This window comes from Pinus tabuliformis, chromosome 7 (assembly GCF_031772625.1).
Source record: "Pinus tabuliformis cultivar Carrire ecotype Pingquan chromosome 7, CPIR1, whole genome shotgun sequence".
In the NCBI taxonomy this organism is placed as follows: domain Eukaryota; kingdom Viridiplantae; phylum Streptophyta; class Pinopsida; order Pinales; family Pinaceae; genus Pinus; species Pinus tabuliformis.
In genome coordinates, this window is record NC_142293.1 from 363,100,747 (window position 1) to 363,110,922 (window position 10,176).

Sequence of the window (10,176 nt, forward strand, 5' to 3'; positions counted from 1 at the left end):
TCTAGCTACTGTGAGTCACAAGACTGAAAGAATGCATTTTGAAATAGCTTGCCCATCCTTAACTTCTAAAACAGACCAACTATGAAAATCTATAGTCCTGCTTTAGAAAGACATCATTTTCAGAGTGGAGTTTTCCGTAAACATGATTTTTTAAAAAGGAAATGGAGTTAAAAATAGAAATTGACCTTTTAACTTATCAAAGATCAGGATTAAGACCAGATCCCCATTCTAAATTCACCCTTCATCCAAATTATTACCATCAATTGAGTCACCAAAGATTGAATTCAGACCAGATCCCCATTCTAAATTCATCCTTCATCCAAATTATTACCACCAATTGAGTCACCAGTGATCAATTTCAGAGTTGAGTTCTCTATAGGCATGATGAAAAAAGAAATGGCGTCAGAAATCGACCTTTTAACTCATCAAAAATCAGAACTAAGACCATTTCCCCACCGTAAATTCACCCTTCATCGAATTTATTACCACCAAAAATATGAAGCTTGAACCCCTTTTTACAAAGTATATTAATAAGCAATTTCAAAGCAAGGAGCTCAGCATAACTGTCAAATTCCTCTCCCAATTTGGCCTTGACCCTGAAAAAGTGGGTGTCTTAAAAAAATTATGCCACTTGCTTTATATTTATATTTGGGAGGAGATCCTTGGCTTGCTCCATCAAAATCGTGAAAAGGCTGCCTCTCAGGCATTGCTTTGGGAAGAGTTGTATAACTAGCAAATATAAATCTGTGCTGGGATGCACACTGGAAAGGTGGGATGAATCTCCCTTCAAAAGCGTCAACGTTCCTTGCAAACCAAATTCACAACTATCAAGAGTAAAGCTTTGAACTCTTTTAAATATGGCTTCTACTGCCACTGTGTAAAACTTACTACTTTAGTTTCACCTTGCCCAGCACCTCCTACTCGTATCAGGCTATCCATTCCAGCCCACAATGGGGAAGAATATGGGCAAGATGATCTCCTATAGCTTCCTCATCCAGCTTGTATAAAGTACATCGACTTGGCCCATGTCCAATCCTCTTCTGTACCATGTAGTACTTACACAGAGTAGGGCCTTGTTCTATATGGCCAGCCACATGAAGATCCTTGCTTCATGCTTTTAGTGGGGACTTGATTTTCCAAAGTGGTTTCCACTGCCATTAGATTCCATCAGGCCGATCTGTTAACAAACATTGCATTGCATTGAAACCGAGTCTGGGGGTAGAGAATCACCAGACCAGCTCATCCTTGTCTCCTTGAGTTGAACATTACTCACTTTTAGTCCACCTTTGTTAGACTCCCACTGCTCCCCTTCATTCCCTCCCAGCTCTGGAAAGTTTGCCCTGCTCCTCTTCATTCGCCTCCAGCTCTAGAGGTTTTCCTTTTTCCACTTTTGCTACCAAAAGGTAGTGTTTTATGGAGAGGCAGCCTGAGCTAGATAGAAGTAAAATTTCCCTCACAGGTTGTAGATCAGATGAAGGCATAATTTTTCTTTTAAAATCCTCTTCATTTGTCAGCAATGCTCCAAGTTCAATGTATTGGATCCACATAGTGATCAAGAATTAGAAAGAACTATCCAGCTTTGTCCATAGAACCATAAATCATGTAAATTTGAATGTACAAAACATAAATGCAAACCATACACGGGCAATATTCCATGTTAGGATGTGGTTCAGTACAAGTAATGCAATTTGTCCCAAAATATATTACTAACTCACTACAAAGGACTCAGTCAGAGAATTTAGATGAGAAAGCAAAATTAAATTGCATCAACACAGTTAAAAATAAGAATCTCATATTCTGCATATTTGTAGACAAATATACATCAGTGAGGAACTGTTGACTGCTCTTATCTCACATTTCTTACTTTCACAGTCCATGGAGCAACATAAAAGATGGATGGATGATCTGTAAAGCTCGAAATGTTGTTCTTGCACCAATCAACCCCTTCTAAGTAAGGTAAGGTTTCATGGACTAAAGAACAATGCCAATGAACGTTTCTATCTAACCACTGTATCGAATAAAGAAAAGAATCAACCAAACCTGAAGTGTAAACTGTAACAATGGGCACTGCAGAAAGCTACAGAACAAGTCAATGTCTAGATGCATCTTAATACTGGACAAGTTTCCAGGGTAATTCAATTTAACCTTCCAGCCATCAACCATAGGAGTATGATTGCGTTAATGCCCTATTCTTATTTTTCCAGTCTCTGGGGAATGGGTGCATTCATCGGATAGCCGTCCCTCTTTAGATTTTCTGTTTGAGCTGCCATGTAATGTGCATCCGCTGATTCTGAATCTGGAGAAATCGTAATATGAGTTTCCGCTAAAAGAAAGTTAGACAAAGGAAATGTCAATCCTTCCCGCACAAGGGGCATACCCCGTGGAGGAAGAGAGTTTTCAATGGAATAATGCATTGGACTCAAAACTGGCGACGCTGAAGCTTGAGCATTCAAATTTGTTGACATGTCTGATTTGACCCAAGAGGGTGAATTCAAAGCTGGTGATCCTCATTCATGACCCAACGGAGCCAAACTCGGTGAATCATCTCTCAGGTCTTGTGAATCTTGGCCAAGATATTTTTTAAAATAGAGTTTATCCTCACAGACCTCATAGAAATTTTCAGTGCGAACCTCTTGACAGAGAGAACAAACACCGTAGAAAAGCCATTGCGTTAGATCTGTCACATTAGGCTGCCCACAACAACAGCCATTTCCAGGTAAGCCAAACCTCTTCCGAATCTGAATCCTCCAAAACCCACCGTACAGAAGCCCAAACATGCAAAGAAGGATCCCAGTGATACCAAGACCTTCCCGAATATTCTCATTATCAATATTGACAGTAGCCAAGGTGAAGATCCAATAAGGGACCATGCACAACAAAATGAAGGTCACTATGTGCACATACATGTTCCCAAACCCCAGTCTATCCATATTCCACCCAAAAATGCAGAACCCACAAAATGTTGAAAAAATGCAACAGAAGGATCACTCCAGCAGCCAAATAGACCTCCCTGCCATTCCGGTTTAGGTTCCATTCTTTTACTACCTCTTCTAAGAAGAGAGTATTTCTTCTCAAGCCGCGCGTATGTAGATTTGTTTTTCACAGAGTTATCATCTATCCTAATAACATCTGCATCTGCATCAGTGATACTTATAACCGTAGTCTCCAAATCACCTTCGGCTTCGTAATCTTTCCCAAGAGGACTCAGGATAAGATAAAGACCAGCTGCAACAGGGGCGCCTATTGCAACAGAAACGCACAAACCCACTCCAATAGCCGGACGCTGTGATCTCTTATAGCCCCAATTCAGACCACAGAGCGCATACTGCGCAAAACAATTTATTTGCAGAAGTAGCACAACTACCATCATGTGTGCCCACTCATGAGGTTTGTAAGTCTCATTTTTACAGTAGACCTTTCTAAGATTGACAATGTCCTCTGGTTTCCATCTAATGAGAAGTAAAAGATGATAACAACGCTGTGGGTGTAGATAAAGGCACATCATGGTAAAAAGTGCATTTAGAATTTGATTATTGACCTCAAACCAGGCATCCGTCTCACTCTTTTTAGGCATGGCCCTGTTAAGAAAGCCAACCAGAACCAAAAAAAGAATAGCTCCAGATACTGCCACAGCAATACCCCATATTAACAGTGCCAAATTCTTCGGATTTCGCAGCCATACTTTCACTGCCTCCTTCAAAAATACCCACATGATTTCGCCAACAAAAGGAACTTTAACGCCATCCTTGAGGCCACAAAAAGGCTTCGCCGGCGCTGGAGTTCATTGCCATAAACTCCACTAAGAATTCAAACGGACTCTACCTGGAACTCATCCATAAAAAGCGCACGGATGTCAAGCGGAGAGCATTGTTCATTGCCCTAATAACGCATTTTAAGGTTTTTTAATGTTTTAAAACATTTTTTTAATGAAATTAGACGGCTGATTTTTGTTCAATCATCTAACAAAAGATCTAACGGCTACGATTAGGACAGAAAGGCATTTGGAAGAGTCCATTTCAGAGGGAAACGCCTTACGGCATAAAAATTATAGAAATTCTAGTCATATTTCGTTCAGATTTTTGTAAATCTAAGTAAAAATTGTCAAAATTCATAATTTTAAGTGCTTTAGATGTTTTTGATAGTGATGAATCCATTTCCACCATCAAAAATATGATTCAAACGCTGTATTTACAAGATTTTTTGAATTCTTTTTGCCAGATTCTAGCCATTTTCGGATCTCGACCACTTTTAACGGTTCGAGCAATTCCGCAGCGGTAGATGACTCCCTAATTCAATATCATAAAGCATAAATGACAAATCATAATGCCAAGTTATACAACATCTGTGAGTTTATCAAAATTTTGCTAAACTTTTATTATTTTTTAATAAAATTGTGATTTCAAATATTAAAAACAATTCAAACACTGCCCATTAAAAAAAATAATAAAATAAACCAAATTCTAATCACCATCCGAGCAAACTTGTCACACGTCCCAAATAAAATAATCAAACAGATAAGTATGATTTGATCCATCCACATTACCATGTTTAGTACACAGCTTAGTTGGCATTTGGTGTTTACTCACAACGAGTTAGCGGTTAATTTAACTGCACGCTTCCATGCATACTTATTTAATATTTACGATAAGAAAAACGTCAATTTGGCCTTCTGTTTAAACCTCAATATCACGTGTAAAGTCATTGTATTTTGATGGCCATTCTTCACTGAATGAAAATAATATTGATTTTGATAGGTATAGTGTATTTGGGAATAAGGTTTTTCGGAATTTATAAATGATTTTGATTTAATAATTTGAGTATATTTTCAGTTGTATATATAATTTAACAAATGGAATTAGGGGTTTTAAATAGCTTTTTATGCCGTGTGTTTGAGATTTTTATTATATTAGGGTTTATAAATTTTTAGAGTTACATAAATTAAATAACATGTTTTTTTTATGATTTTCTGTGTTTATCATTTATATGGATATTTTTATATTTTTTTGAGTAATTTTTGAATTCAATATTTTGATTGTTTCTTTTAATAGTTGGAATTTTTATATAATTTATTTTAATTAGAGATTTATTATGAGTTGAGAGGGATCAAATCTTTAGAAGTGCAAACATCTTTATCAAATTTTAATCTATTTTGACACAACACATCACTGAATGTGATTGATATATGATAATTGGTACCATTATAAAAGGTTAAAAATGACTTTGATTAATGTCTATCAACCACATTTATTAATTTGATTGTGCAAATTATATTTGAATTACAAGTTATTACCAAGCAAGAATAATATACTTTAATTAAATTTAACTATATTATTTTTAAATAAACATTTATCATGTGGGTTATCAGATGCATCCAAATGGTCTCATTTGTTGTGCTTATTAACGGAGTTGCTTCGCGTTTCTTTCATGCATAAAGGGATCTTTTGCAGGGGTTCCCCATGTATCCTCTTCAATTGTTGTTGGTTAATGAGGAGCTTAGTCAACTTCTAACGGAAATGAAGTACAATGGTGAATTTCAAGGATGTTTCATGACTCATGCCCTTACAATTTCCCATCTTCTCATCGTTGAAGATATCTTAATATTCTGCAATAGAGAAATTCGTGAGGTGGCTTATCTTAAAAGTATACTTTCCACTTTTGAGAAATCCTTAGGGATGATGATCAAGTTTCAAAACTCTTTTATGTTAGTTTCAAATCTAGAAGAAGCTAATATCTAGCGTATCATTGAGACTCCCCATGGCATACTCGCATATTGAGGAAGGTCTAAAATATCTTAGCTTCCGTTTGAAGCCCAATACATACAAAATCATGGACTAGAGATAGATGATTACCAAAATTGGAAAAAATATTAACATTTGGTGCAATAGATGACTTTCCCATGTAGTTTGCCTGCTCTATTGAAAAATGTGGAACTAGTTTAGGTCTTCATAAGTATATTCTTGCAAATATAAAATGAAAAATAAATGATTATTATTATTTGAGCATGGGTTTCATGCTCAATTTATTTTATTTTATAGGTCAAGCACCCATTGAGTGCTTCTCGGATTTGTCCTAGGCATAAGAGTCATTATCATATATGGAAGACCCTATGGCCACATTGTATGTTGTAAAGAAAAAATTATTTTATCTTGAAAGTGTCAAATTACCTCCAAGATCAAGTCGACCTAAGGATTTGTCAAGTCAGCCTAAATGAAGAGCCACGTCCACCCTTGAGGAAGCCTATATATAAGAGGAACTCGTCCTCCATTTGGATCACTCACTCACTCATCTCTTATGTGAAGAAGCAGAAGAATAAGACGTCGAAGAAGGAAGTGCGAAGAAGTCGAAGTGTTTATGGGCCTTATCTATCTCTCTTGTGAAGATCAAAGTTAGGGTTTCTGCGCTAGGATCATTTGTGATCCAATATTGGAAGAAGAAAAGAAGGGAAGGAATTTGAAGTTCTCTTAGGGTATCTTATTAGCCCTAAGATTCAAAATAAGGCAAGCGAAGTCAAGAGGGAGGATATTAGAGGGAGATCAAAGTCTCCAAGAGAAGAAACAACATATGTAGTAGTTTTTGGGGAGCATAATTTCAGATCTACTAGGAGGTCGAAGATATTGCAGTAGGAGGTTGTGGTAGACTTCATCTTGGAGGGTATTTGTTTGAGTCTCTAGGTCATGGTATTCGTTAATTGAAATATCTATAAGAAAAGAAGAGATTTACAGGTTTTCCCCTCAAGAGGAGGGGTTTTGGCCTTGGCTTGCGGCCTAGATATTGTGTCATTGTTCTTATTGTTTTGGTAATTGTTTGATGTATTGCACATTGGGATAATAACAAACAAAGCTAACAAGTAAAAGATAACACAAAAAATTATCAAGTTAAGAGAATTAACATATTAATTTCCCCATTGAATTCTCAACATGGAATCAAAGATTTGGTTCTCTAAGGGCATCATGAAGATCTCCTCTACAATGAAGAAGGTCATCAAGAAAATTGCAAGCCAACTTAAGAAAGGTATCAAGAAAGCATGGAGTTTCTTATTCTCTTCAAAGAAGGCATCGATCAATGAAAGGGATGAAGTTCTCTTCTCAGATCTATTTGGTACATTCCAAGACAAAGACATATGGGTAATTGATAGTGGTGCATCAAGGCACATGACTGGCCACTCCAACCGACTGAAGATCTTATCAAAAGGAAAATTTGCTTACTCTGTGGAACTTGGAGACAACAAGAGTTATCTTGTGAAGGGAATTGCATCAAATTCCATAAAACTCGAAGATGGAAGCAACATCCACCTTAATAAAATTCCAATTGTTCCAGGTTTGCACAAAAATTAACATTCTATTTCAAGTTTAGAAGACAAAGGAGATAGAGTAGCCTTCAGTGATGGAAAAATAGTTGTTTGGGGAAAAGACTCAAGCATAGACTCAAGCTAAATTTATTGGTATCTGAGAAGGAAGGCTTTACATATTAATATCTCCTGTAAACCAAGCCCTAGTTCACACTGAGATTAGTCCATGTGAACTTTGGCATCGAATGTTTGGTCATCTATATTTCAATACTTGCAAATTTAAGTTCCATCATAGATGGAATCCCGAATCTAAGGGAAGATCACGAATATTTTCGGAAGGGATGTGCATTGGGAAAGAATACCAAGAGACCATTTGGAAGCAATGCTTCACAGTCGAAAGAAATCTTGGATCTCATTCACTCTGATGTGTGTGGCCCTATGACTCCAATATCACTTGGAGGCCATCTATACTATGCCACATTCATATATTATCATTCAAGAAATACCTGTGTTTACTTAATGAAAACCAAGGATGAAGTATTTACAAAATTTCAAGAATTCAAGGCTGAAGTGGAGAACCTTATAGAAAGAAGAATCGAGATACTAAGACTTGATAATGGACGAGAATATACATCCAAAGAGATTACAACATTCTGTAAGGATTATGGGATTAAGAGGGAGTTGATAGTCACATATAATCCCGAACAAAATGGAGTCGCAGAAAGAAAGAACAGACCTATTGAAGAATGTGTAAAATAAATGTTACACGATCAAGATCTACCTAAAATTTTGTGGGGAGAGGTAACAAAGACAACGGTCTACATTCAGAATTTATGTCCTCACAGATCTCTAGATAACAAGACTCTAAAAGAAGTGTTCACTGGAAAGAATTTGTCTGTAGATCATCTCTGGATATTTTGGTGTCCTGTGTATATTCATATACCAAAGGACAAAAGAAAGAAGTTGGATCCTTCCGGTATGAAAGGTATATTTTTTTGGGTATAGTAACTCATCAAAAGCTTATAAAATATATATGAAAGATGGACATCACATTGAAGTTAGTCGTGATGTCATATTTGATGAGAGTATTGAATTTAAGATGTCAAAAGAAATTTCTATATATTCTGATGATGAAGAACTTCTGATATTTGAGGAGAAAGTTGACAAGGAAGGAGAAGAATCACACCAAGAAGAAGAACAGCCTAGTGAACCTGTTCAACCCATGGTCATTCCAAAAACAAGGAAATACCTAATTGGTTGAAATCCACACTACTTGATGAAGAAGGTCATGGGGCAATGCAAGGATCATTTAGAGAAAGTAAGAGACCTAAGAAATATTTTGGGTATGCTACATACATGACAAAATTAATAGAAGAAGAACTATTTACCTTTGAAGAGGTTGTAGAACATCGGTAATGGAAGGATGCCATGAATGAAGAGTACCAATCTATAATGAAGAATGGAGTCTGGGAGATCGTACCTAGGCCCGAAGAAAAATATATGGTTACTTCCAAGTGGATCTATAAGATCAAGCATGCAATTGATGGAAGTATATATAAGTATAGAGAAGGATTTATGGCTAGAGGTTTCTCTCAACTTGAAGGCATGGAATATGAAGAGGCATTTTCTCCAACAACAAGATATACAACGATTCGATCATTAGTCTCTCTGGCAACATCTATGGGATGGAACATCCACCAAATGGATGTCAAGATTGCATTTTTGAATGGAACCATAGATGAAGAAGTCTATATGCAAACAACCCTTCCGATTTGAAGTCAAAGATATGAAAACATATGTTTGCAAATTGAATAAAGAATGATATGGCCTCAAGAAAGCACCAAGGGCATGATGATGTTCTCTTGACAGGAGTAGAAGGTCGAATTGAAGAATGTAAGAAGAAAATGGGAGAAGAATTTGACATGAAGGATCGTGGGTTCATGCATTACTATTTGGGATAGAAGTCTGGCAAGGACTGAATGAAATCTATTTGGGTCAAGGAAAGTATGTGATCGAGATTCTAAAGAAGTTTGACATGATGTATTGTAAACCTATGACCACTCCAATGATCACAAACTTGAAGATACGAAGGAGTTATGAATCAAGCCCTTTGGATCCTTGCAGGTATAGACAACTCATTGGCTCATTGATGAACTTGGTGAATACTCGACCAGACATATGTTTTGCAATAAATGTACTCAGTCAATTCCAAGTGGAGCCAAAACATGATCATTGGATAGCAGCAAAGCATATTCTGATATATCTGTGAGGAACCACCAACTATTGTCTGAAATATGATAGAAGGAATGATGTCCAATTGATTGGATATACAGATTCTGAATGGGGAGGAAATGAACAAGATGGAAGAAGCACTATGGGAGGATGTTTCATTTTAGGATCCTCCATGATCTCATGGATGAGCAGAAAGTAAGACATCGTTACTTTGAGTAGTGATGAGGTTGAATATGTTGCAGCATGTGAAGTAAGTAGAGAAGAAGTATGGTTAAGGGGGTTGTTATCCAACCTGTTTAAAGGACTGATGAACCCTACAGTGATACTTTTTGATAACATTAGTTGCATTCATTTTCCTGAGGATCCAGTGTTTCATGGAAAGACAAATCACATCAACAAAAAGTATCACTATATTCGAGACCTAGTAAAAAATGGTGTGCTGCAGCTACAGTATATCCCCACTGATGAACAGGTGGCCAACATATTGACAAAAACACTTCCAAACAAGAAGCTTGTATACTTAAGGGACAAGCTTGGTTTGGTGGATTTGTCCTCCCTCATTGAGAGGGAGAGATGTACACTACATTCTTGTCTTCACTTGGGAAGAAAGAATGGAGGATTGGGTAACCATTTGGCATTCGATACTCTTTGGGAAT

General features: G+C 36.8%; 1 pseudogene; it reads right to left on the reverse strand.

Moving 5' to 3' along the window:
* Positions 1-2,507: 2,507 nt before the first annotated feature.
* Positions 2,508-3,712, reverse strand: LOC149247465 (uncharacterized; annotated as a pseudogene).
* Between the last annotated feature and the right edge of the window lie 6,464 nt (positions 3,713-10,176).